This window comes from Ambystoma mexicanum, chromosome 1q (assembly GCF_040938575.1).
Source record: "Ambystoma mexicanum isolate Mex_15411 chromosome 1q, UKY_AmexF1_1, whole genome shotgun sequence".
NCBI classification, from domain to species: Eukaryota; Metazoa; Chordata; class Amphibia; order Caudata; family Ambystomatidae; genus Ambystoma; species Ambystoma mexicanum.
The window spans coordinates 463,960,066-463,987,840 of record NC_090922.1 but is presented as its reverse complement, the minus strand read 5'-3'; positions in this window follow the sequence as shown (position 1 = coordinate 463,987,840).

Here is a 27,775-nt window from a genome sequence, read left to right as displayed (position 1 = left end):
TAAACGTGAGTGCAGGGTGGATGAGAGGAAATGGCTAGTTTCTTGCGCATCCTCTGACAAACTGGCCTGCTGCCTACTCCAAAGGCAATACCGGCTCTCTGTCCGCACTAAGAAGAGAGCCCACATCCAAGCGCGCGTCTCTGCGGCATCTAACAACTCGGCCAAACTCTTTCAAATCTGCAAGGAGCTGGCCAATCCTGCTGCAGTCTCTACCTCTCCTGTCCCCTCCCAGGCCCTGTGCACGACCCTGGCATCTCATTTCATCTCTAAAACCCAGGGCATCCTGTCCACCCTCTTGTCATCTCCTCCGCCTCCCTCTATTCTCTGCTCTACCTCCGGCCCCCCTGTGGCTACCTCTACTCCCTCTTTCTCCTCCTTTCCTCTTGTCGCTCCTGACAAGGATTCTAGACAAGTCCGATCTATGAAAGACTGGTCAAAACAGGTTCTTCCCTATTCTTCCATAACCATCAAGGACCACATTGACACCCTTGCTCCTGCCCTGGCTGACTTCTGCAACCACTCCTTCATCACTGGAGCCTCCCCCATCCACCCCCTCAAGCACTCTCTTGTGCACCCTCTTCTCTAGAAAACCTAAGCTGACGCCTCCTGCCCAGATAACTACCATCCAATCTCCATCACTTCTTTCCTGGGCAAACTCTTGGAAAAGCTGGCCATCTTCTAGCTTAATCTTCACACTGAATCTGTTGGTTGTCTCCATGACCATCAGTCTGGCTTCCGAGCAATCAGAAGCACAGAAGCCGCTCTCCTGAACATCCTTGAAGACCTGCTTGCTAACCTTGATTCTAATCTCCCCTCTGTCCTCATCATACTTGATCTCTCTTCTACCTTTGACATGGTCAACCATGCCATCTTGGTCAATCGTCTCTGTGATAACCTGGGTATCACCGATGAGGACCTGGCCTGGCTGACCTTGTTCCTCTGAGATTGACCCTCCTAGGTCCAACTTGGGTCCTTCCTTTCCTCTATCTCACTCTCTACCGGTGGTGTTCCCTGGGGTCTAACCTCTCTCCTTGGCTGTTCAACCAATATCTGCTGCGCTCTTCTCCAACTTTCAGTGCTATGCAGATGACACTCAGCTCATTTTCAGGCTCCCTTCTGCCATCTTTTCTCCTTCTCTCATCTCTGACTATCTCTCTGCTATCCAAGAGTGGTGTGCCGCCAACAATCTCTACCTTAATGCCAGTAAGACGGAGATTCACCTCATCAGCACACCTGCACCCTCCTTTCCTGTCACTCTCTGGTCAGCATCCCTTGGCACTCTTCCTGCTCCCACCTGTGAGGCTAAGAACCTCAGGGTCATCTTCAACTCCACATTCTCCTTTTCTACTCACATCACTGATGTCTCTAAGAAGTCAAACTATCAAATGCACCTCCTCAGAGGTATTCTTCGTTTCCTCTCCAGTCTCTAGAGCGATGGTTCTCTCTAGGATGGACTACTGCAATAGCCTCTTTCTAAATCTGCCTGCTTCTACTCTCCGCCCTCTGCAAGTCATCCAGAACAGGACTGCAAGACTTTTCCTTGGCCTCAAGCCAGGCATCATATCTCTACAGCAGTGAAACCTCTGCTTTGGCTCCCAGTGGCTGCAAGGATTAACTTCAAGACCCTCTGCATTGTTCACAAGGCCTTTTGGGACCTGGGTCCTCAATACCTCCAACTCTCTCTTCATAAATACCTTGCTGCTCGAGCTCTTCGCTCCTTCAACTCCAACTCCCTCGGGTCAGTCACTTCTCCAAGCAACAGGTTGGTGGTAGATCTCTATCTTCGGCTGGGGCCTCCCTTTGGAACAGCCTCCCAACCTCTCTGAAACTTGAGGCGAACCATCTCCAGTTCCAGAAGCACGTCAAGACCTTCCTCTTTGCTTCTGCCTTCTCTCTTCCTCTCCCCTGCCAATTTCCTGTCTGATATTGCACTGGTCACCTGGCTACCCTATGATTTTGGGCCCAGGTCCCGCATACCCAGTTGCACATCCGCACTGCCTCCAGGCAGCCCTTGCACTTGGGTCTGTAGCCATAACCCTACAGTCCCCCTACCTTCACTTTTGGACACCTGCTTTCTGCACTTACCCTTGCACCTGCCACCTGCTGCCCGCACTTCTTGTTCTTGTTTTGATCCCATGTACAGCACTGCCCCCTCCCCCTGGCACTTTTCCTCTCCCCCTTCCCCTGAACTTGCGCAATCTCAATGTCACTTGGCCTAGTAAGAGCGTTGTCTCTGTCCTCCCTCTGTTCCCCCTTCCTTGCCTAGTCGCGCCTTAAAACATGTGTGCATAGGTGCGTTACAAATGCCATATCATATCATATCATGCCTTGAGCCCTTAGGAAGTGTCTTTAGTGAGAAAGAGTTCATGAGCATACTATGCCATAGATCAACCGTTGTATCCTTTAAGATTATTTTACAACTGTAGAGTGGGGAGTAACAAATGGATGCGCTCATCTCCAATTAACATCAACCTCACATGGTCCAGTGGCGCAACTGTAGCCCACCTGGCTCCCCAAAGCCAGTTCTTAAAAAGTACAAAACAGTGTAGGTTGTGCTGCAGGAGTGCGCAAGGGCCCAAAAATTAGTGTATAGTTCCTATATATAATATTACAGTCCTTCACAATAATTCCTTAAATCATAGTGGGCCTCATTACGAGTTTCGAGGTAGCCATGGAGCTATTAGCTCCATTAACATATTTCTTCCCTTAAGAAACAGGATGAGAAACTGCCTTTAGCCAATCATTGGCAAACTTGACACCAATTGGATAATGTCAATGATATACAATTTGTTGGATTGCACAAAACTTATGTGGGCAAATGAGGAGGAGATCTTCAATTAAAATTGAGACAAACTGAAGCCAGATATATTTGTAATCTAAGATGTGTTCAAGAGGGTCTCAATTCTGAACATGAAATGGGTATATTTTTATAAGTACTTTCTGGTAACTCGAATTCTTGACATCTAAATCAACGCAAATGCTATGCCGACTTCAGGAGTTCTGTGAGATCCAGGTCATATATATATTGATTACAATTAATCAATTATAATTCCAACGGGTCATTATTTGTGAACACTTTACCAATATCCAATAGTCAACTTAATAGGTGAGTCGCCATATTAATAGGTAATTTGGTTGTATTAAATGTTATTTACTGTTTATTAGTCAATTTGAACCATTCAGGGTATGAAACCGCAGGTAATTACCTTTATAGGTTAGGGCCAAGGCGCAACACTATTGGGTAATATTTTCCAGTATTAGTACATCATTGCAATACGACAATATTTTATTTTATTTTGTTAGTATATATTTTCTATTATAATATTCTGAAGTTTTTCTTTACATGTTTTCCAAGAATTGACACTATATAATTGACTAAGTATTTTAGTCTTCTACTAATTAGGGGTAACCATCTCACTAGAATTCTTGTTTTAGTTTGATTTCAATCATTTACGCGTATGCGGTACGCTGCGCTGTGCATGTGACATCGCGTGTCAGTTTTAGTGTGACGTCAAGACGTACGTAACACGTCACACGTAAGGATTGAAGTACTAATAGCTATTTCAAAATGGCCCCGGGCATGTGCCACGTGTAATTCTCTTGCGATCCAGCCCTGTATATCAGTCGCTCTATTTTATGTCCATTTATTGGTTAAGGAGAACGTGAAATTTTCTCAATGAACTCGGATTTTACTTTGACACAGCATTTTGTTACTTTTCTCCAGGTATTGGTGCATTTAATGGTAGTGAAATTGAACTAACAATTTGGCATTTGAGATTTCAATTGAAGATGAGCATGAGGATTTCTTTATTTTTCTCGTGATTCATCAACTTAATAATGTTTTGCATGGGAGCCACAGTATGAGAATATTTAATCAATCACAAGGGTATTCATTATTGCATGGGACTTAGCCTAATGTTATATTCTCTGTAGTGAATGAGGCTTGATTACTTTATGATGTTATATATTTTTTATGATATAGGGTAAACAAGAAAGCCAGTTGGTGAGTGCTAATGATTAAACTTTTGCTATTGTTATTGGCCTATCCTTCAAGGTTGAATCTTCTGATTTAATATATTGATTGATCCATAACACATATTTCACAATTTTGCATGGGTGAAGAAAATGTTCAACCTAGGGCACATGAGTCTAAGGGTTCTGACCTTGATTCTGGGGCCCTTGTAGCTGGCATAGCATTCTTACACAATTGGGGACATTGGTCTACACTTTATTTTATTGACGGCACGTAAGGAGATATCTTATATATATCTTAGATATGGCACTAGGGATATTCCTCCAATAACTATAATTTATTATATATTTTGTTTTGGAATTATCCTGCTTCCTATGAACTTCCTTGCCATGATGTGAATTTTGGTATGTATTTGTTTTTAACAAAAACACATTTTCTCTTTCTAAATTGTGATTGTTAATGAATTTAAGATTTGAATATTATTTGGGTGATAATTTTATTAATGTGCACCATCAGCCTTGAGAACGACCTGTGGTCTGTTGGCTGACATAATAAACCATTAAACAGAGACATTATGATTTAAGGAATTATTGAGAAGGACTTTAATATTGCATATAGGATATATAAACTATTCTATTTTTTGGGCCCTCGCGCAGTCCTGCAGCACAACCTACACTGTTTTGTCCTTTAAGATTATGCATACATCTTCTGGGTATCCATTGGTGCCAGGTGTCTTCTCACTTTTGCTGATGAGATAACCACATCTACCTCTTTCTTACAAACAGGGTCCTCTCACACTTTGGCATCCTCTAGTTTAAGTGGGACAACTGTGACCATTCAGTTATTCCTCTAAGGCAATGGGCCTCATTACAAGGTTTCCTGTCCGGATACAACAGTACCGGTATGAGAATGGAGATCTACCGGGTCTGGCACCCACGAAAGGGCAATTGCTAGGTCCGGCAGTGCTGGAATAACCCGGTAAATGCCCCTTCGCGAGTGCCGGACCCGGTTGCAAGTTTGGAGGTAGCCTGGCTACCTCTAAACTTGTAATGAGGACCAATGTCTTTCACTTACCTTGCAGATTTGCATAGATGCATTCAAAACTATCTAAATCCGTGTTTTATTCTATGTGGAATACATATAGTTTCATCATGTCTTACTGTATAACTTAGCCAAAGGCCAATAGCCCTCTGCATTTCTCTATCTGCCCAAAATAGTAATCCAAAGAGCGCATATGTACTGTGTGTGAAAATTCTGTTCAGCTTAAACATTCTCTTCTCAATTATTATTCCTGCTACTGGATCTACTGAAACTATGCATGGACATAGAACTTTAGCTTTCTTCATTTTCTGTTCCAGCTTTTCGCCCTCTCTCTGCTTCTTACTCATCAGGTCCATTAAGTAACACTGCATTTAGCATGTTTTAGCACATCCCAGGAGTTGCTCGCCGCCGAGTGCTTTTGGTCTTAATTAACTCCAGCATGTCCCCACTAATCTGGTGCTTGGTCCTCTCTTCACACAGATAGGTTTTGTTTAGGTGCCAAATGAAGGCCATTATTCAAAGCAAGGCATAGACTTGCTGATCCATGGTCTTATATTGAGATGATGCCAAAGCAGTTGTTTGTCCAAATCTGAGTCGTTACTGATATAAGAAAGAAATGTAGCCTAGAAAATGTACCATGAGGTGTTGAATTAATTATGTAGTGCCTCCCATTAGTGTGGCAATAAGCCCGGAGACGGCGGGCCATTACCGCCTAAGGTAATTCCCTGGGGCCTGCAGATGTGTGGCAAACATCATTTCCAAAGCTGGTATTACCATTTCTGCTGCTGTTGAGGATACAATATCCACCTCTGGGTATCTTGAATGGTCATCGATGGCCACGAGTAGGTATGCCCCTTCCTGAACCGTGCAAAAGTCAATGCTGATTGCGTCCCATCTTGAGGACCCATGCTCTGCCGCCTGAATGGGTTCAGGGTGGCATGAAATGTGCTGTGAGAGCGTCTTTGGACAGTTGGTAATGTCGGAAACATCAACGATTACCAGTGTGTTGAAGATGCGCAGGATGTCGTCACCCACAATGAGCAGAAGGTGTGACCTCATCTTCCTGGACGTTGTGATGTCTTTGCAGTCCATCGCCATCTCAATCTTCTCGATCTACAACAACCAACGGGGGCCCACTGACGATGGGTTGGTGTAGGGGTCAAACGGGCCCAGTGCCATTGTCGTTCCACCGTGAGGTTGAGGGGATGGTGCTGTAGGTGTCAGTGACGCTGCAATGCTTGACGGCGTGCTGGGTCTGGGGGTGGACAGGCCAGTCGCCATGTTGTTCCGGTGCTGGCGTTGCCACCGTCATTGTGTGTGTTCGATGAATTACTCCTAACCTTCGTGACCTTTGTGTCGATGGGGCATTAAGGTACCAAACAGCTCTTCTTTGTTGCCGTCTGTGGTGCAGTGGCACTTCCTATGACACCTTGCATGAAGATGGGTCTGCAGGCAAACCAAAGGTTTTGATTTGCCTCAAATGGTTCTGTATATCTGTGGTTTTCAGACATTGGGGTCTTGCAGGAGGAGATAAAGAGAAGAGAAAAAAAAATGCTATTTTTTTTCTTTTTTATTTGGGGTGAGGGATGGGTCCCCCACCGTGTCTCCAAAAATGTGCCGGTGCTGAGGGCTTGTAGGCCGAGTTACATCTTGTTTCTTTATTGTTCGCTTAGTCCGTCCCTCGTCGCCAGTGTTCCGTTCTGCCCTGCCGTTGCGCCGGCTGAGGGGAGAACGAAATGGGGCCTGCGCATGGGCCCTGTCTGAGGAGCTGAAGAACACACATGACACGCGTTGTCTTGGTCGTGCCTGTAACTGCCGGCACGGCGGTCTCTTTATTCACAGGCGCCTTACATCACCGCGCTCACGGGACGTAAGGCGTACATAACACTGCGGAGGATGAAAAGCTGAATTGGGCCCTGCCGGGATTCAAACCTGTGTTGGAGGCTCTGCATGATTGTCAAAGCGATTGCTCTACTCACTGTGCTGTCTGAACTGCTTCTCTTTACCTTGTGGATTGACTAGGCTAGAATGGCTGTCATAGTCCCTTTCTGCCCATGCTAAGTACTTTGGGCTTCACCTAACCTCAACTCTGGGTTAGGCTTATAACACTGATTCCGGCACCTCATTGTGGGCCGGAATTCCCCATGTGATGTTTCCCCTATGGCAAGAATTGCAGCATCATCTTAGAAATGTGATTTGGTAGAAAGATCTGTTATCTCCTACACTCATCTATGAACACAGTGTAATGTCAGTGGGCCTCATTACGACCCTGGCGGTAAGGGGTTTACGCCAGCGTTAGCTGCGCCGACCCCTTGCCGCCAATTACGAGGTCCCTTAGCGCCATGGCGCTTTTAACACCTGCTTTTAGCAGGTGTTAAAATCCATGGCGCTAAGGGACCATGGAGTTAATTACGCCACCGTAATTTACGGTGGCGTAATTAACGCCTTCCCCACTCCCATTATGCCCTATGGGGCAAAAATGGGAATGGGGAAGGGTAAATGGGGATTGGGGACTTACCGCCCCGCCGACCTCGGAATGGGGCGGTAAGTCCGCCAACCACCATGGCGTAAACGTAGTTTACGCCATGGTGGTAAAGTCCCGGCCCAGGCGGTAACTTACCGCCTGGGTCGTAATGAAAGCAAACCCGGTTTCCTACTTTTGTTTTAATCAACCCCTTCTCTCCTTAGAATGTGGATGCTGGGTAGATTGTGGTCATTGAGTGTAAGATGTGTTTGGGGTCTTGGAGCCACATTTTGGTCTACGAGTCATTTCGTTTTAAACTGAGCCAGGCCCGTTCCCGCGTCAAGTCTCCCAATTTCTGGTGCGTTTTTGGCAGGCACTTGTATACCCACAATGGATTACGGACAGCACAAAAGGAATCCTTCAGCAGCCAGTGAAATCATGGCCTCTTTGTTGCCATTCTATTGCCACTGGGTTTGGGATAGGGTTTCATTGAACCGCTGTCTGTCTCAATCAGGTCAGGGCATATTCTGTGCTCCTGCCATTTCACAAACCATCATCGACGTGCCTGCACCTGGGGATGCAAATGGCAGGAATTAACCTTCAGATAAACAGAATCCCATATTTGCTAAGCAAATTTGGTTGTCGTTCCGTGTATTAGTGGAAGCATGCTTTTTACAATGTGCATGGAGGTAGATTTGAAAAAAATATGCTCGGCTCTGATTAAAGCAAAGGTTTGATTTGGTTTGGTGGTCCTGCCCGCTGTCAGATGAGGGCAGAATGACACCCACCTTTTATGGTTCTCACTAAACAAAACTCCTGAATTTGGGGGTGAGCACCTAGTAGGATTGGACAAGAAATTCCACCGGTTTATTTTTCCACAACATGAAGGGGTGGATCTGCTCAAGACATTCAAATGAATAATCCCAACTTGTACACGTGCCAGTCCACAATGCACACTTAACATATGAAGAATAGGCAAAGGCGCAAAGGTGCAAAGAGTACATTATCCAACTGACCTCCCCTGCACTGCTGAGCGCCAACACGACCCTGCTATCCACCTTGATCCATTTCAGGGAGCCCTGGAAGACACTATGCAGTGCCGCAGCTTGCTCTGTGCTATGCGGCGACAATGGGGAGGAAGAATGAAGTAGCAATCGAGGCTATATGGGTGGCAAGGAAGGAAGGAGGCAATGGGAGAGCAAAACATGGAGGGGATTGGGGACATTGGAGCATGGCATGGGGGTGCTAACATGACGTTATAATACCTTTATTTGCTGTTTTATTAAACTATATATATTTATCAAACACGTTGAAAAATGAAGGCAAGTCCAACACGCAAATCCTGGGTAATGTTGATCACTTCAAATCCAGGTAAGTGTTAATCCCTTCGTTTCAAGTATCTTAGATAAAATATTATCTTGCACATCAAATCTTGTGGTATAACAAATGAAGTCTTTGGGCCTCATTACATGTTAGGCGGCAAGGGTTTACCGGTACCGGTAAGGGCACCGGTAACGGTAAACCCTTACCGCCTTACTATGAATTCCCTTTGCGGGACCCGACCTTAACGGCTGGTTTTACCAGCCGTTAAAGTAGGGTGCCGCAAAGGGACCTCGGTGCTAATTACGGTACCGGAATTTGTGGTACCGTAATTAGCTCCTTCCCCATTCCCATTATGCCCTATGGGGGCAAAAATGGGAATGGGGAAGTGCCTTGGTGAATGGGGAATTACCGCCCCTGCTCACCTTGAAGTAGGGCGGTAATTCCGCCATCCACCAAGGCGGACACGGTAAAATACCGGCGGCAACTATGGCGCTAATAGCGCCATGGTTACAGCCATACCGTGTAATGAGGCCCTTTATATTGGTATCATATATAGAGTGAAATCAGCCGACGCGTGTTTCAACCAACAAGGTTGTTGTCAAGGCGTAATTCAGTTAAGCAATCCTGCAATTTGTGGAAGGATGGCTGGAATTGACCATAGTATGAGGCTATCCTATTGGTATATAATGGATGAAAGTAATGATGGGTCAGTCCATTGTATTCCTAAAGGTTCAAATCCTCTGCAGCAAGGTCCAAGGGCCCAATCCCCATCTGCAAGGTAAAATGCGCCAAAATCCATCCAAAGACTTCATTTGTTATACCACAAGCTTTGATGTGCAAGATAATATTTCATCTAAGATACTTGAAACAAAGGGATTAACACTTTCCTGGATTTGAAGTGATCAACATTACCCAGGATTTGCGTGTTGGACTTGCCTTCATTTTTCAATTTGTATGTTATGTATCCTGATACCTACTAGTGGGCGCCAGTGGAATCACACTGACGCAGCAGATCCAAATTCACATTGGTTATTTGGTGTTAACAATTATTGGCGGTATTAGCTAGTGCACTGTCTACTGACAACCCCTAGGATATTCTTGTTACAGTATATAAATGTATTGGGGCAGCCCATAGGCGATGGCCCCGAAGGCAAGCGGCAAGGGTAAAAGAGAGATGCTGGAATGCCTCGGAGAGAGGGAGAGAGGGAGAGAGGGAGACAGAGAGAGAGAGAGAGAGAGAGAGAGAGAGAGGCAGCGAGAGAGAAAGATGAGTTCTTTGAGTAAGTGGTACTTTAGAAGGGATAATGTAAACACTTGCGAAATATGCACCATTTTTGAAACAAGAGTGAGTGTTCCATGTAAAAGAGGGGTTGTCTAACACACGAAAGGAGCAGGGTTATTGTGCTCCCTTGTCCTGCTCACTTCTGCTGCTTCTCTATCATCTTACCTTGTCCAACGGCACATCTTTGCTAATGCACCCAGACTCCTCCGGATAACTGTGCCACTTGTTGTCCCACACTCTGTAAAACTATACATTGTACACTGTGCACACTGCAGATCGGGGAGGTGCGAGAAGACGTGCATCTGCCAGGAGCTACCTTTGCCCTCTGCTTGCTGGGTACACACTGCTAGCCCACTGCCACCTGCTCCTGTCTCGTCCAGGTCATGTGTCCAGTTAGAGAGCAGTGGCACTTTGTTTGGAAGAGAGTCACCCAGCAAAGGGAGATCTTCATTTCTCAGATGACTGGCCTGACCATCATTAAGTGGACCTCAGACTAGGCCCTCAATGCCGACTGACTTGAGGCAGCATCTCATGCTCACCCGCAGTAAGGTGCAGAACCCTGTGGGCAGGAGTCAGAGGGCCCACTAGGTGAGAAACAGAGAGACAGGACATTTGCAGAACTCACCACTGACAGAAGCCCCCAGGTCGGATCTCCTGACTTTAAGGAATATGCGACCTTTATGCCTAAAATCTCCTTAAAGAAACAGAAAACAAAAACCAGGACACTCTGCCCTGACTGTCTCGTGATTCTGTGTTCCGAATGCAGCGCTGAACTCAGTGGTGGATTTTTATGAAAAATCCCGTCATCGATTTAGTTGCATGCCATCTTCAGCCATAGTGTCTTGGTCGAACACCTCATTTCCACCATATATACTTTTATAATGTATGCAGTTGTTTCAGAAATGTCTCTGGAATTGGGGAACAGATCCTAACTCAGAAGGACTACCGGTCCTAGCATCTATACCCAGTTATAAATATGATATATGATATTTTATTAATAGCGCGCCCATAGACAAGTGTCTAGTTTATACCATAAATTGTTTCTTGTGAAAATACGTTTTAGTGTTTACAAAATTATTTATTTACAAAATATAGCCTTTGCAGGATTTGATATGATATGATAGGTTTTTTATAACGCACTTAATACCCAGAGGTTTCTAAGCACGAACCCAGGGATCGAATGTGTGGTGCTCCATGTCGTCCTGCTTCCAAGACGAGCACGTTGCCGCTGAGCTATCCTCCTGAGATTTATTAAGCCAAACTCATATTAATAAGCACGTCCCAGAGGAATCCCCTGTAGCCCAGTTCTCAGTGACTTAAACACCCCATTCAAGGTTTACAGACCAATGCCCATACGTATTCTCCCCAGCAGTGAGCATACCGCCAAGGGGGACATTTTGGTTTCTAAGGCCGGATTCTTGTAGGTGGTGAGGGTTATTGCAGGAGGTGGGGCAATAAAAGTGTGTTTTGTGGTGACACATGACAAATAGTATGGTGTACGAGGGATCCCCCCACCGTCCTAGGAGGACCCTACAGCATCGCCAAAGAGATCCATCAACGAGATATCCTGGGTCATGTGGAAAAAGTGTACAGGCACCAGTGCTCTGCCCGGTGGTACACATCTGGCATAAAGTGCAACCACCATTGTTCTGCCAGTATAACCACACGCATCCAGACACTCACCAACTATACTGGCAATTTTCTAAGCGTTTAGAACTTCACCAAGACCAGAATCAATTTGGAATTCATGACGGTAAATAAGTCATGAAGGTGTGCAAATCATTTTTTGATGCCAATGAATATTTATCATGATGAAGCACCATGTTCCACAATTACTTCAGCATCAGCTTCCCATTGGATGCAGCGACGGGAAATTAGAATTGCTGGTACAGTTGGTAACCTTCAAATTATGTCCTTGTTAGGGAAATTACACAATGGCCACACGCATCACTCTCCAGAGTCTCTGGTTCTCAATAAAGAAAGCACTGGTACAACTGGCACAAGTGTATATTAGAGAAAACCCATGGCGATAGATCCCGCTCACCTGTTCTTCTGGTGGCTCTGAAGAATTGGTATGGTCGCTGGTTAAAGGATGGTGGAGGGTCCGTGGGAACTGAATGTTTAGGCCCTTTGTCTTTAACGTAACCCTAATTCCTATTGGCACCATTGCTGGGATGCAGTGACATATTCTCTTACTGGACATTAATCTTCCCAAGGTGCTAGGATGCGTTGAAACAATTTAAAGTAAAGGGACACCATACAAATGTTGCAATAACTCAATCTCAGCACACCCAATCTACCACTGAACGCCACGTCTTAGAGGACCAGCATTATGAATAATCTTAGCTTTGTCCATGTGGACACTCAAACCTTTTTGAGATCAGTTTGTGGAAACTAAAGAAGCATTGGGAGAGCAAGACTTGTTTTGCTGCAGTTTCATTTCCAGTTGTGCTGTGTGGGAGCCAGCCGCCTGACCTGAAGATGATGGCATAAACGGGCATGGAAGCAGAGGTGTCGCTAGGCGGGGACTGGGGGGCTATAGCCCCGAGTCTTTTGGTTCTACCTCCGGATAGAAGCTCAGGGGCTACAACCAAAAGGCTAGCTAACTGCGAGTCCTGACAGTCCCGACATTGGCATAGCCCCAGATCTTTTCCAGATCTAGCGACACCCCTGCATAGAAGCCACCCGGAACATGCTCTGTATCAGCAAGGAGGTGGCCCAACACAGCAAGCATGCATAGATTGGAGGACACATTTGGACTCCGATAGCAGCAAAACTCACTCTCTCCAGCGGCCAGCCCAGCACCAGGAGCTGCAACAGCTCCAGGCTGCTGATAGGACCAGCTGTCTCCATCCCACAATTCATTGAGGAGAAGAAGGCCCTACTCTTCAAACATAATGTCACCAATTGCTAATCACCCCAGTCAGCCCTAATCCTCCCTGTGTGGACTGGAGTTCGCTCTATCCCCTGCTCACCTTATCCATCCCTGCTCCTCTTTTCCCTCCCCATGTTTGGGATCCCCTGGGCGCCTCCCATATAAAGAGAGCACCATTGCTTTGCACTTTATAAATCTCATACATAAATATATAGACACATTTTGCCACAAAATTACTATTCTGAGCATGGTACCCAACTCAGTGGTAAATGGCTGAGCATAGAACGGAATATTTAAGACCTTGAAACACTTGTGTATAGGCGTGTTTTAAATGCCATATCATATCATAACTTGCTACCTCCTTCCTTAGCTCTTCTGCACACCAAACAACTCGCCAGCCCCTTCCATTCTTTACATGTTCTTCCTGGCTATAGGATATTGCAACCCACAATTCATGGAATTGTCTTGAGACAATAACAGCACATGTTCACTACTTGACACACTAGTTCCAATTATTTACAGACCCCGAAGGCACATAAAGACCATGAGATGGCCATAATATGGCACAGAATCAGTACGAATATAGCTTGCTATTTTAATAGACTGTTTGCACGGTATGACTGCGTGAAAGCCTTCTATGGCTGTAAAAACGTGAGCTTGGTCTGTGAGTATGAGGAAGGTAGGTGGCGACCCAAACATCATACATGCTAAGATCTATGACCTGACGCTAAAACCATCCTAATATTTCTGATGCACCAGCATAATGTCACTATTCATTTAAAGTCACAAATGGGGTTTAAAACAGCACCATTTGGTTGCGAGTCTGAACACTCAGGCAGAACTCAGTATATAGTGGTGGGCAAAGAATACAGCATAGCGCATAGATGACCTGCAATGAGTAAATAGGTCCTCTGCAGGCTATTTCTTGAAACGTAACCTGCTATTCACAGAAACTTGTCAGAGAAATAAACGTCAGTCAATGTATGCATGATAAAGGACATCCGAATATGTGACGCGTAGCAAACATCGGTGTAGTATACTACTCGTATACCCACTAGAGAAGTATTTAATTCTTGCATTCTGTCAATTTTCCCTTGCACACTCTAGACCATGGTTACGTTCCATTTAATCTTTAGTCAGGCAGAAGGAGAGAAGTATACGTGGCAGTGCATGTCCAGTCTTGGGCTTTCTAACATAAGAAGACCACTTGAGCTTGTGGCCTAAACTTCCTGGGTTTTCATTGCAAGAGAATCAAAGGAAAATACAGGTGTCAGCTGTGCAGTCTCATGAACTTCGCGAGACTGGGTGATGACGCTGCAAGCCTGTGGCCAACGCGCTGAAATGTGGGACAGCATACTAGGCTATCCAAAAAGCTCTAACGGTTCCCTCAGGAAAACAAAAGTTCTCTCTTTGTAGATCTCAACAGTTCAAGACAAATGAGGCTCCTCAATTATAGAGAGGTATACAATCCAAAGAGGGGGCTCTTAGCACTCTTGTACAGAGGAGCAGGGTTTCACTGACGGGCCAATAATTCAGTACGCACCCTCTAGTACTTATAAAACAAGATAGCTGCACCATGTGAGGACTGGGGGTGCAGGATTCACTTACTCCAACACGACTCAATAATGAGTTCCTCGAACTTCAGTTGAACAGCAATTCTTATAGGCAATATTCGTCATCATTGACGTCTAATTCTACAAAACTCGACATGCAATATAATTGGTTAGGAAAGGTAACTTAAGTACAGGTGCTATATCTGTATATGATAATAGAGCATGCGGATTGGATAATTCTTATCGGGTGGGCGTCTACGCCTTTCCCACTACATCACACGTGATTGACATCACTACAAGTACAACGTCCTATTGGTTCTACTATTTATAGGACTCCAGATAACTCGGTCCATTGTGATTGGGCAGGTTACACCCCTAGACATAAATCCCCATTTTAATTAGCAGCATGCAGCATGGATACCCATGTGCCTGGTGTCCCAAGCTTCACCCTGCCTCCCTTCCATCATTCAGTATGTTAGGGCTATGTGTCAATTAGTTGGCTGGGCATGGCCTCGAAACTGTAGCATCTGATCAGGAAAAGTTATGGCATCCTCGGGTCTGGGATGACATCAGGTGGTGGTACCTCTTCGCGCCTGGCTGGTCAGATGTCTGTTCACCATGAATTTGCTTCAGTTTCCAGCTTTTAGTGTATTTAATTCTGTTTCGGCCTCGCCACCTGCATGGGCCCCCCTTATCTTGACCTTCATGGGGCAGGCTGGTATGCTCTGAAGTTTGAGTCTTGTTAGCTGACGCTCTCCTCCCTTTCTCTGGTTGACCTCGATTTCCCTGGCATGAGCCGCTCTTTGTTGAGTTTCGATTCCGCTCCTTCTCTTGACTCTGGCTGGTGTCAAGCCCCTGGCAACCTGGGTACATTTCTGCTTTTACAAAATGGAGTCGCACTTGTATAATGTGCCTTATTGAGGTAGATATATGGTTGGTGCTTTCCGCTCTAATCTTCTACTAAGCATTGCAAGCAGTATCGATATCTTTAGCTTCTTGCGTTCCAAGCCTATTTACACACGTTTAACTGGTTGGTTGCTTCCATTTTGTCTCGTAGCAACGTTTCCTCACGTTTTAACATTGTCTCTTTCCTGCGTCCATTACATATATTTTCACAACGGCTCGCACTGCCGTGCTATCTTCGATGGCCATTTTTGTTCATTCGCTAGTCTGTTCAGGCTCTTATGTTATTTCCACTGGCCTTTCATTAAGGCTCTTTGGGTCTCTTCAGGGACCGTCTGTAGGTACTCTTCATTTCGTCTCAGCGGCTGGTACGGCTGTCTGATAGGGTACCGTGCTGCCCAGGGTTGTCTGGTTATAGACGCTTCAACAGGTCTGGATCTTCTGATGTATACTGGGTAGAGTCCCAGTGCAGCTCTTTGTTGGTTCGTTTGCTCCTCATACGTCACATACCTTGGCGAGTAAGCTCCTGGTATCTCGAAATGAGGGAATGGGGTGTAGGCCATGTCTGGGACCTCCTCTACACTCCCCCCTCTGGTTGGTTCATCGACCACTTCTGCAAACTTTTTTGCATTTATTTCTTTTGATTCTTTGGTGTCATGTTCATCGTCTTTAGGGTTTGTACATGATGCTGTGAATATGTGAGCCCTTGGAGTCCATATTTTTATCACTCCTTTCAATCTCCCTGCTGTTTTCACATGTTTGTCTTTGTTCCATGTCATTAGCTGGCATTGTCCATTTGGGCTTCAGTAGATCCATTTTCCTTCATACCTTCTTCGTTTCTTAGGATAAGTGAACTTTGTTCCTTCTGGCGCAAATTTGCTGGCCTTCACAAAGTCTCTTATTTCTTCATCAGTCAGGTCTCTGGGCTTCCACCCTTGCTCAACATCAACCATTATTTTCATCCCTATGGCTTTCTTCGCAGTTTTCTGGCACTGTGCGATGATTATCTTGATTAGCCAGACTCCTAGCAGTACCATTGCTAATAGGGCTCCCAGAAACTTGAATATATCTGCTATCCATTGTGGGACCCATGAGAATAGGTTTCCAAACCAGCTGTCATCGTCCACTTCATCACTTTCATCGATCATCTGGTTTTTCAGGTTTGTCAACATACTTATGGCCTCTGTTAGGGTTCTGTTTTCTTCATCGTGTGATGGTATAAATGTGCAACATGATTCTCCGATTTTTGCACAAACACCTCCATGCATTGCTGTGATCATGTCAAGCACATATCTGTTTTGGAGGGTCATCAGTCTGATTGCTCTCAGCTCTTCCTTGATCGCGTTGAATCCTTTTATAGTGGTATTGATGGTCTGCAATAACTCCCATATGGTTATCTGCAACCATTTAGCACTCACTCCAATTTGGATGTGTGGCAAGACCATCGTGGTGAACACTGTCGAGGTGAGGCTGAACAGCCTGTGTTCATATGGGATTGCCTGGAATGCCTCTTCTGATTTGGTAGAAAAGTAATTTTCTCTCTTCATTCTGGACATCAGTTCCACAGACCTCCTTCTCCTTAGATGAGCATCTGCTTTCGGGAAACTGTCCAACTTCAGGTCATTCTTAGGGATCACCAGTGCGGGAATGTGGACGTTCACTATCGTGCATATACCTCCCCAGTTTTTCGGCAGTCTTATGTATGCCTTGGATCCACGTGCCCAGTAATGGTCCATTATGACTGCGGTTCCTTGTGTCATTCCTGGGGCTTCAAAGATTCGTCCGCAGTTTACATTCTCTCCCATCTTCCTCATGCCGTACTTCTGAAGCATAGTTTTGGGCTTTCCAGTGGTACTATCTGCAGGGGTCCTCCTCTGTCTTTGACCCATGTTAGCAGCTTTACCAGTTTTGGCCATCAAGGTTTGCATAACCTCTGCAAATTCTCTACTGCTTCTTTGTAGGCTCCAAGGACCATGCAGACCGGCAGAATACTACTCCTTCTTCCCATCCATCTGGGGAAACCACTGTTCCCCAAATATGCATTTGGCCTCTGTTTTTCCAGATTTGAGCATCTTCTGCAGTTTTTCCTTGAACGTTCAATCTTGGGTTTATTTCCCATCTTATCCCTGATCCTTTGACGCCAGGGTTCTCGTACCTGATCACATGATTTCTTGTGTGCGCCCTGTTTCTTGTTTTAATGTCCTGGACGTAGCCATCTTCGTTCGGGTAATCTTTTTCATTGGCCCATATCAGCGAGGCGTCTCTTCCCATAAATTGTCCTCTGGTGTTTCACATTGCTACGTGTGACATACAGTGTGCTGTAGGGACATCAATTTCTACAGCTACAAAGATCTTAGATTTTCCCATGCTGTATGGTAGAAGCGCATGGACGAAGCATTCTCCTTCTCACTGCCTTTGTCCTACTTCCTTCATGTGCTGGTACCATATGTTGTTTCCGAGATGGGCTGTGCTGTCCAGGTAATCGTTAAGTTCATTGTTATCTTCGTATGGGCTTCTCTTTATTCTCAGTGTTTTTCTGTAGTTTGCTATGACTATGGGCCTCATTACACGGATGGCGGTAAGGGTTAACGGTCACCGTTAATGGCAACGGTGACCGTTAACCCTTACCGCCGTACTACGAGGTCCCTTAGCGGGTTGGTGCTCTAACACCTGCTTTTTGCAGGCGTTAAAAACCAACCCGCTAAGGGACCTCGGAGATAATTACGGCACCGCAAAATTGCGGTGCCGTAATTAGCGCCTTCCCCATTCCCATAGAGCCCTATGGGGCAGAAATGGGAATGGGGAAGGGCAATGGCGGAAGGGGGATTTACCGCCCCACCGACCTTGGGATGGGGCGGTAAATCCCCTTACCGCCAAGGCGGTGCCTGTAATTTACCGGCATGGTCCAGGGTGCTAATAGCACCCTGGATCACCGCCTTCCGTGTAATGAGGCCTTATGTTCTTAAAAGCGTCTGTGCTGCTTTTCCACTCTGGGCATCTTGGTGGAGCAGGGTCCTTTGGCTGCATCGCTGTGGTAGGAAAAGGTTTTCTGTTTCTTTCCTCTCATCTTGTAATTTTTCATCGAGGTTCTCTGGCCGCCACTGGCTCCCCAACTCCTCAACGTGAGGCTGTGTCGTGGATCTGGTGCTTGTTAGCAGTGTTCGAGCTGGCGTGCTTGTCGTTATAGTCTCTGCAGTTCTATTTTTTAGCTCCTCATGCAGTTTCTTTGCTCTGACTATAAATGGGAACAAATAATCTATCAGCATTTGTGTTTTCTCTGTGAGTTCCTTTGTGGCTACTTCTGTTCTTTCGAGGGATTTTGCTAAGCCCTCCCTCTTGGGTTTCTCACTTGACTTTTTTTGGTTACTTCCACTATTTTCTGGAACTGTTTGTTTGGCAGGCTGTCTCCTATTCTCTGCTGCCTTCGTTGGAGGCCCTGCAGCCATTGACATTTGCCCTTGTCTGTGTGCATCCTGTGTGTGGGTGCACGCAGTGGTCAGTGCTGCATTTTCATTCATTTCGTGCTGACCCTGTCTCCAGATTTTCTCTTTATTTGTTACCTCAAATGTGTCTAAATCACTGCTAATTACATTTAATTTTAGTTTGTCAATTTTGCCATCATGTTTTCTTGGGACTGGAATGACTATATATGGTCTGGGTGCTTTTGTGGGCCCCAGATGTTCATTATCTAGTGGGTCCACTGAGATTGGGACACCTACGTGCATAGATTTTCTTGGGACTGGAATGACTATATTGGGTCTGGGTGCTTTCGTGGGCCCCAGATGTTCATTATCTGGTGGGTGCACTGAGATTGGGACACTTCGTGCACCAATAAGGAACGCAGTTCTGATTGTTAATGACAGAAAAACAATAATAATAACTATACATATGCACATTATCGTTTGGAAAGACAATTTGCAGCATTTTCATCCAGAAAGATGGAACTGCTAAAAATCACACAAAAATAAAATGTTGTAACAATAAAAATAAAAATAAAATAAAAGGAACATGAAAAATAAAAAAAATTAAAAATGAAAAAATAAAAATAAAAAGAAGGAAAAGTAGGGGAAAAAGTACAAAGAAAAATAGGATGGTGTAGTTCTTGTCTTTGCTCTCCTCGATCTGTCCTGTGATTGAAATTTGAAGACCTGTGCCTCTGTCCTCGGTTTATTCCACTGCGGAAAGTCTTACTGGAATCTCCTAAGGTATTCTCTCTGGAAATTAGATAGCTCCACCTGGAGCATTATGCCGTGGAGGAGTGTGCCCATGTGTGGGGCGTTGGCCGGATCTCTAAGGAAGGTGATGACGTCAATGTCTGCAGGCCTCCCCTTCATCTCTAGATAGTCTGTGACTAGTCTAAGTAGGACATTGTGTGCCAGTCGGGTGTCCTCGGGAGATAGGGACATTTGTCCTATTTTGCTGTGTCCTGGTCATGGGCTATTCCTTTGATTTGCACAGTCTCTGCACCTTCCTGTTGCGTGGACTACCACGAGGTGATTTAGTTTAGTCCACAGCTGATTCAATTTAACTAGATTTCTTGGGTCTCTGATGAAAGTGAGTGTGTCAGTTGTTCTCCCGACAAGTCCTGGGCATTTCTCGATTACTTGAAAGAACAAATTAAATGTGAGTTCATCAATGTCTACTGGTGGTGGAAGCATTTATGTCCTCCTTGCTGAGCTCAGGTAGCTCGGCGAAGGCTTCCGTGATGACAGTCAGCAGTCGCCTGATTACTTTTTTGTTAGCTGGATCTTGAATAAAGTCTGTGACACTGGCTTCTCTCCCTATGAGTGACGGATAAGATAACACCACATGTTGAAAATCGGTGAGTGCATCCAACTTGAGACTTCTGCTGGAATGTACCATACATTTTGCAAACAAAGTCTCGATACTGGTTGCTGCAGGGTACTGTGTTACACTTTCAGAAAATATTTTGTTTGCAGTCTATCAGAGTCTTGATTCTTTGCACTACTTGGGCATGACGTGCTTTTCCAAAAGTTTGTTTTATCAATGTTGTTGTGGCTTTGGATGTGCTTCTCTTTCCCCTGCAACTGGGATGCACAGAGTGTTCGTTTTATGTCCTTTATTATCTTTCACTGGTTTGAGAAAATGTCTTGTTTATAAGCCACAATTTAAATCAGTGTTCCTTTTTTTTTTTTAAATGTTTTGTTTGATTTGTCAAACTTTTCATTTTTCCCTTTTTTGAGTCTTCATACAAAAAGGTTTTAAAACTGTGTTTCAATTCGGCTTTTCTTTTACAATTCTTTATCGATCTCAATCCAGAAGTTGATCACTGTGATGATCAGCCACTGATGGTTTCCTTGGAGCAATGTTGCCCATCTCTCCTCTGCTGTCATTTGTTGCTCTGAGATTTTAAAATAATCTCTAAATCTCGTTTATTTTTTAGTTCCGGGCACACCATGAATAGATGGAATAAAGATTCTTTCCCTATTGGATCTTTACAGTATCGACAGACAGGAGAAGTATTTTTGGCTCGGTCTGTTAAAGCCAAGTATTCGCGTGTGGGTAAGATGTTCAGCCGAAAGCGCAAGAATAAATCACAAATTTTCACACTTGGGAATTGGACGAGATAAGAAGGCAACTGATTGAGTGCTCTTGCTTCCATGTGGCTGGTTAAATGGCGTTTATACGTTGTTTGTTCTTCGATCGTTCTTATCCAATCATTCTTCTGAATTTTTTGTTTTGCATATTGAGGTCTATTTCTTAACATTTCCTCTGTGATTTCTTCTTCTTGCATTTATTGGTTAATTTCACTTTTCCACTTTATTAGAGCTGCAACTTGGAATGCTTGTTTTTTTTCTTTAAGAATTTCCAATGATGGTATATTTTCCTCTGAAATGATTTTTCTGTGGAGGTCCATTTGTTTCCATAGCACTATGGACTGAATAGATTGCAAGGCAAGTTCATATCTGATTCTGGCTATCGGAAATGATTTTGGCAAGGCAAGGGTTTTTCTCCAGAAAATAGCTTCGTATTTGGGCCATTTCAATAGATGTTGGTTTATCAGGGATTCACTCGCATAAGTCAAGATTGGTATGACCTTTTGTTTATATAGTAGAGTTGTAGCTTTTGCAGAGTGAGTGCCATATTTGCGATGAAAAAACCGACCTTGCCTTGCTAACGATGCTGCTTTTTCTTCAATGTTTTCTTGCCATTCTTTTTCGTTCGCCGATGGATTGATTAATGCACCTAAGTATTTTATTGTTTTGGTTAGCTTAATCTCTTTGTCTTCCAGATAGAATTTTGGGGTCCATTGCTTCTTGGATTTTTCAGTTATCAGTTTCATTATCTTAGTTTTGTTGATGTTGATTTGTAGATCATTTTCCTTCATGAAATTTTGAGTTTTGTTCAATGTTATCTGCAGACCTTTCACAGTTTTGTCCAAGATGATAATGTCATCCGCATAGATTAGGGTTTGAACATTTTCATTGTTGATCTTAGGAGGATTTGCCATCGGATGGTGAATTTTTTCTTCAAAATTGTGGGTGAAGAGATTAAAAAGAGAAGCAGCCAAGGGGCATCCCTGTTTAAGCCCATTCCAAGTAAGAATTGATTCTGTTGCCTTTCCGCTGTTTGTGAGTCGAACTCGGATAGACATATTCGAATACAGCTGTTGTATAGGGTTCAGAATAGTAGATGGACAGCCCCACGTAGCCAATTTGGACCAGAGAAGTTGTCTATTAACTGAATCAAATGCCATTTTTAGATCTATGAAGATTGCATAGACCTGATGTGCTTTCGTCAACCCTTCGTATTTTAGCATATTCAATAGCAAGAGATTGACATTGGTACTTATTTTTGTGACAAAGCCGGTTTGCCTTTTTGGTTGTCTTCCATGCTGTATGGCCCAACAGTTTAATTTTTTTTGTAAATATCTGGCAAATAATTTTCCTAACGGTTCCAACAGGGCAATTGGTCTGTAGTTGGCTGGATTTTTCCGATCAGCTGCTTTGTAGATTGGTATCAAAACAGCTACAGACCATGTGCGTGGAATCTCTTTAGATTTTTCTATCAGATGTAAAAGATGGAAAAATAATTTAGCCCAGTGTTCTGGATCTGCTTTAAGGTTGCTGTTGGCTAGTCCATCAGGTCCTGGAGCTCTAGATGAATTCAGGCACCTGATGGTGTTGGTAATGTCCTCTAAGTCCCATTTCAAGCTCCAGTCGTCGGTGTCATCTTGTGGGTCTGTTATTCGAAGGTGTTTCGGTTTCTTGTATAGATTTTCGAAGTGCTTAACCCATGTATGAGATTCAACTTCTTGAATCATGGATTGTTTTTTCGATGAATCATTTATCAAAGACCACAGGTGCTGTGTGTTTTTCTGATTTAACGCTTTCAAAATTTCTTCTGCGTCGTGTTGCTTTATTGCCATTTTATAAGATTTCATTAGATTAGAGTATTTTTGTTTTTCCTTTTTTATTTCGGCTTCATGGTCTCTTCTATTTTCTTTATTTGTCGCAGACGTTTATAGTGTTTCTTTTTTTCTAGATGAATTTCTAAATTAAAATAATGAGTATGCGATTGCTTTCTTCTTTTTTGATTTCTTGATGTTGTTTGTTGGTATTTCTCTAATATCCATCCATAATTTAGTTTCACATGATCCTTAAGCGGAGCCTCTTCAAATTGGACTGCAATTTTTTGAGTTTGTTGTTCTTTAATTCGGAGTCGGTTCAACCTATTATTTATTACAAGTTCAGGTAGAATCAAACATTGATCACTTGATACTTCTGACAACCAGGAAATAAACATTTGGTGGTGATCGCTGTCTGGGTGTGGAGCATTCGTAGTCAAGTTTGTAATTTTCTGAATTCCTTCTGTTATAAAGATGTAATCAATTATTGAATTCGAGTTCTCCCGTGACCAAGTCGACAGCGGGATACCTTTATCATTCATTGGTTGAGCACTCAAGAAGATGTTACAGAGCCTTGTTTCCTTAATCCATTTTCTAGCTCTCGATGTCATTTCGTTGGTAACTAATTGGTTTCCTTCTTTGTCAAAGAGATGAAAATTGAAGACTCCTGTTATGATGATTTCATTCCCGCTGTTACTACTGTTCAACTGATTATCAGCCATATCAGTAGGGTTCCAATATATATTGAAAATCGATAGGCAGGTATATTCTACAGTGTTAGGTGCAATGGTGTTATGGATTGCTGGCATCTCGATGGAAAGGTATTGGGCCCAAGGGTGAATATTTTTTACTTTCTATTATTCGCCACAAATGGTTGATTTTTGTTAATAACAACATTCCTGACGCCGGTCTTCTGTGTTGTGAGGATATAGCTGGATTCATAAACGTTCTATAGCCATCAGATAGTACTTCCTCTTTCAGCCAGGTTTCTTGTAAACAAATGATGTCGGACTGTTCAAGTAAGGACGACTCATTATCAAACAGATGTCTATGACCTCTCATATTCCAAGAACATAAGGTTGTGGTGGTTTCAGGTACATCTTTCTGTTGTTATAAGTATGTTGTCTTCGCACTCTGATTCACATTAGCATCGTAGATGTTTTTTGTTGTTTCAGATTGCTTGCACACCACCCGTTGTAATTTATCTTGGTTATGGGACCTAGGATTTGAGTCATTCGAATTATTGAGGGATTCTTGAGTATTGTTCTGTACGCTTCGATTTTTAAATATATTTTTGGTGAATCGCTCGAGCGTTCTTGATTTTTTTTCCGCCCTCGATCGTGAGACCATGATGTCCTCTATTTGGAATCCCAAAGTAGCCAATTGGTGTTTAGTGTCAAGAACACGTTGCATGATGTCATAAGTACAAAAATCAATGTGGGCTTCTTCCAGATATTGCTTGTTTGGAAAAAGAACTAACTCAATATGCCCAGTTTCAATTTTAGTCAATTGCGGAATGTGTTAGGACACTCACCCGGGAACGGAAACGTCCGTATCCTTGTGGGCGGGGAGATGCCTGGCGGTTATACCCGCGGTATCGTCTTCGCTCATTTGGGATGCATGCGCTCTTACACGGAAACGGCAGGGAACGGGCTTGTGGTTCAAGCCTCGTTTCTAGGAATATCTTGTTTCCGCGCATGCGCCGACTCGGATTGCGGGTCAAGCCTCGCTTCCATGCCGAGTCACTATAAAAGAACTTCCTGGTCTTGTACTCGCCGCGTCTCAACGCGGTTTGGTCCTGACCTCCCGCTCGCTACTGGATTACCTTGTTCTACTTGGTTACTCCGTTTACCTTCTAGTTTCCTTCCTGTTTCCCCTGCCTTCCTGTCCTGTTGGTCTGGTTCCCTGGTTGGTGGTCTGGCTTCCCTGGGTTGGGTTAGTCTGCTCCTGGTCTGTGTTCCTTGTCCCTACCTGCCTCTTTTCCCTCCAACGTGCCCACCTTCCCTTGCCTGGTTTCTTCTCTGCCTTGTGCTTGGGTACCAGTGCCTCATTGGTGCCTTACTCTGCCTTTTCTGCTTCCTGCAGTTGCTGCCACCCCACGATCTCGGCAGTCCTCTTCCACCATCTTCGAGAGAGTCTCTGCAGAATAAACAACGCACTCAAGTTTGCTGTTAACATCTACTGACCTTCCCTGTTCAGTGCTCGCACTGTTCCGGCGCCACGTAAATCCAGGGAGGTGTCCATCCGTGGCGTCAGGAAACGGACCCTTTTTCAATCCTGCAAATCAGGACGGGATCTGGGCCGGTTCTTGGCGTTACCTTGTCATCCTTCGTTCTACGATCAACGTCCTGGCGACCCCGGCACGCAAGCCTTCAGGAAACACAGGTACGCAGCGTCCACGGGACGCACATCTTGACAGATTGAGACGCCTAACTGATTCGGACCCAGATATGGAGGAATCCTCTGATCTTAGAGATGAAATCAGATCTTTAAGGGCTGAGATGACAGCACTTCGCCTAGAAAACGAGACACTACGTCAGATGATGGTGCTTAGGACTGGCACCACAACTCAGGCTGATTCTGCCTTGGCACAGACGACACCCATGAAGTTTGATGGCGATTCTAGAAAAGTGGCCGAATTTTGTAATCATTGCAGGATTCATTTTTTGTTCCGGTCTTCCCATTTCACTGATGAGAAAGCGAAGATTGGGTATATCCTAGGGAATCTAACCGGAAATGCGCTAGCATGGGCAGCTCCTTTGGTATCCTCAAACAGTCCCATTCTGAGTGATTTTGCCGCCTTTGAGAAAGCGTTCTTGGAAGTGTTCCAGTCGCCTAATTTGGCCGCTACTGCACAGAATCAATTGATGGATTTGAAGCAGGGTTCAAGTGATCTGATCACATACATCGGTCGGTTCCGTCAATTGGCGGCGGATTCTCGATGGCCTGAAGTAACACAAAAGACGCTTTTTCGGCGAGGCCTGAGGGAGGAGTATAAGGATGAACTTCTTCATATTCCAGAACCAGATACCCTACAGGTATTACAGGAACAGGTTCTTCGAATCGATCACCGTTTGGCTGAACGGAAGGGAGAAAGACGTCGGTTGGAGAGGACGTACTCCAGGTCTTTTCCATTACCTGCCGGTGCTTCAAGTAGATCTGAGACGGGTCCGGAACCCATGCAATTGGGGGCGCTCAGAGGACCTTTGTCCGCGATGGAGAAGAAACGAAGAAGGGACTTGAACTTATGCCTGTATTGTGGTGCCTCCGGGCACTATTTGGGTACCTGTCAGTTACGACCACTCAAGAAGTCGGAAAACTAATAGGCCTGTCATGTATAAGGAAGGCAATGACAGGCCCACCATTTAAACCAGTCCTTCCGGATACCGATGGTTTCTTACTGCCCATGTCACCCGCACCCCTTTTGGTACTCCAAATTAAAGTACTGTGGCAGGACAAGTCGACTTCAATCTTGGGTCTTCTAGATTGCGGAGCATCTGGCAATTATATCGATGTTGAGTTCGTCAAGAAGAACCAGATACCTCTACTTAAGAAAGATCAAGCTACACCGATTGAGGTCATTGATGGTACGCCTTTGTCTTTTGGTCCCATTCAACATCACACCGGAGTTCTGCAGTTGTGGATCAATGAACATCAGGAAAAGATATCTCTGGATGTTATTAAGTCACCATCTTATCCGATCGTGTTGGGTTTACCTTGGTTGTTGTATCACAACCCTAAGGTTGATTGGGTAACCCGTACACTGACATTTAATTCAGATCGTTGTTTACTGGATTGTTCCTCTTCTGGGTTATCTGTTGGGACATCCACAACTGCCACACAGACAGAGGTGAACGGAATATCTCATGTATGCCAGATATCTACTGTACCATCTGAATATGCGGACTACTCTTCTGTGTTTTCGGAACCAGGGGACATTCCTCTGCCTCCTCATAGAAGTTTTGATTGTGCCATTGATCTGTTGCCCAATTCTGTGATTCCACATGGACGAGTATACTCCTTATCTCCACAAGAGAGAACAGCCTTACAAGAATACTTAAACGACTGTCTTCAGAAAGGTTATATCACTCCTTCCAAGTCTCCTGCAGGATTTCCGCTGTTTTTCGTCAAGAAAAAGGAGGGCACTTTACGTCCCTGTGTGGATTATCGGCAGTTAAATGATCTTACTCGGAAGGACAGATATCCGTTGCCTCTCATACGTGACATCCTGGAATCCTTGCACTCTGCCTGTATATTTTCTAAGTTGGATTTAAGAGGGGCATACCATCTGGTACGAATCAAGACAGGCGATGAGTGGAAAACGGCTTTTAAGACACCTTTGGGGCACTATGAATATCGTGTAATGCCTTTCGGACTATGCAATGCCCCAGCCGTTTTCCAGCGTTTGATGGATGATGTATTTTCAGATTTATTCGGAATTTCAGTATGGGTATATCTGGATGATATATTGATTTTTTCAAGAGATAAGAAGGAACACATTTTACATGTCAAAGAAGTTCTCAGCCGTTTATGTCAGAACCATTTATACGCCAAGTCTGAGAAATGTCTCTTCAATCAAGACAAGATTGAGTTTCTTGGGTACGTGATTGACCGTTCTGGCATACAAATGGATCCAACCAAGTTGCGGGCAATTCAAGAATGGCAACAACCTAATGATGTGAAGGCCCTTCAGCGATTCCTTGGATTCGCCAATTTCTATAGGCGCTTTATACCAGGTTTCTCGAATCTCACAGCTCCTTTGACCAGCTTAACCAGCAATAAGACATCGTTTAAGTGGAATGAAGATGCTACTAAGGCGTTTGACCGTCTCAAGGAAGCTTTCAGCACATCTCCCATTCTACATCATCCCGACGACAGTAGACCATTCATTGTGGAAGCAGATGCATCGAGTTTCGCCGTTGGATCTGTTCTGCTACAGAAGGACCCGCAATCTGATGTTGAATTCCCAGTGGCTTATTTTTCCCGAAAATT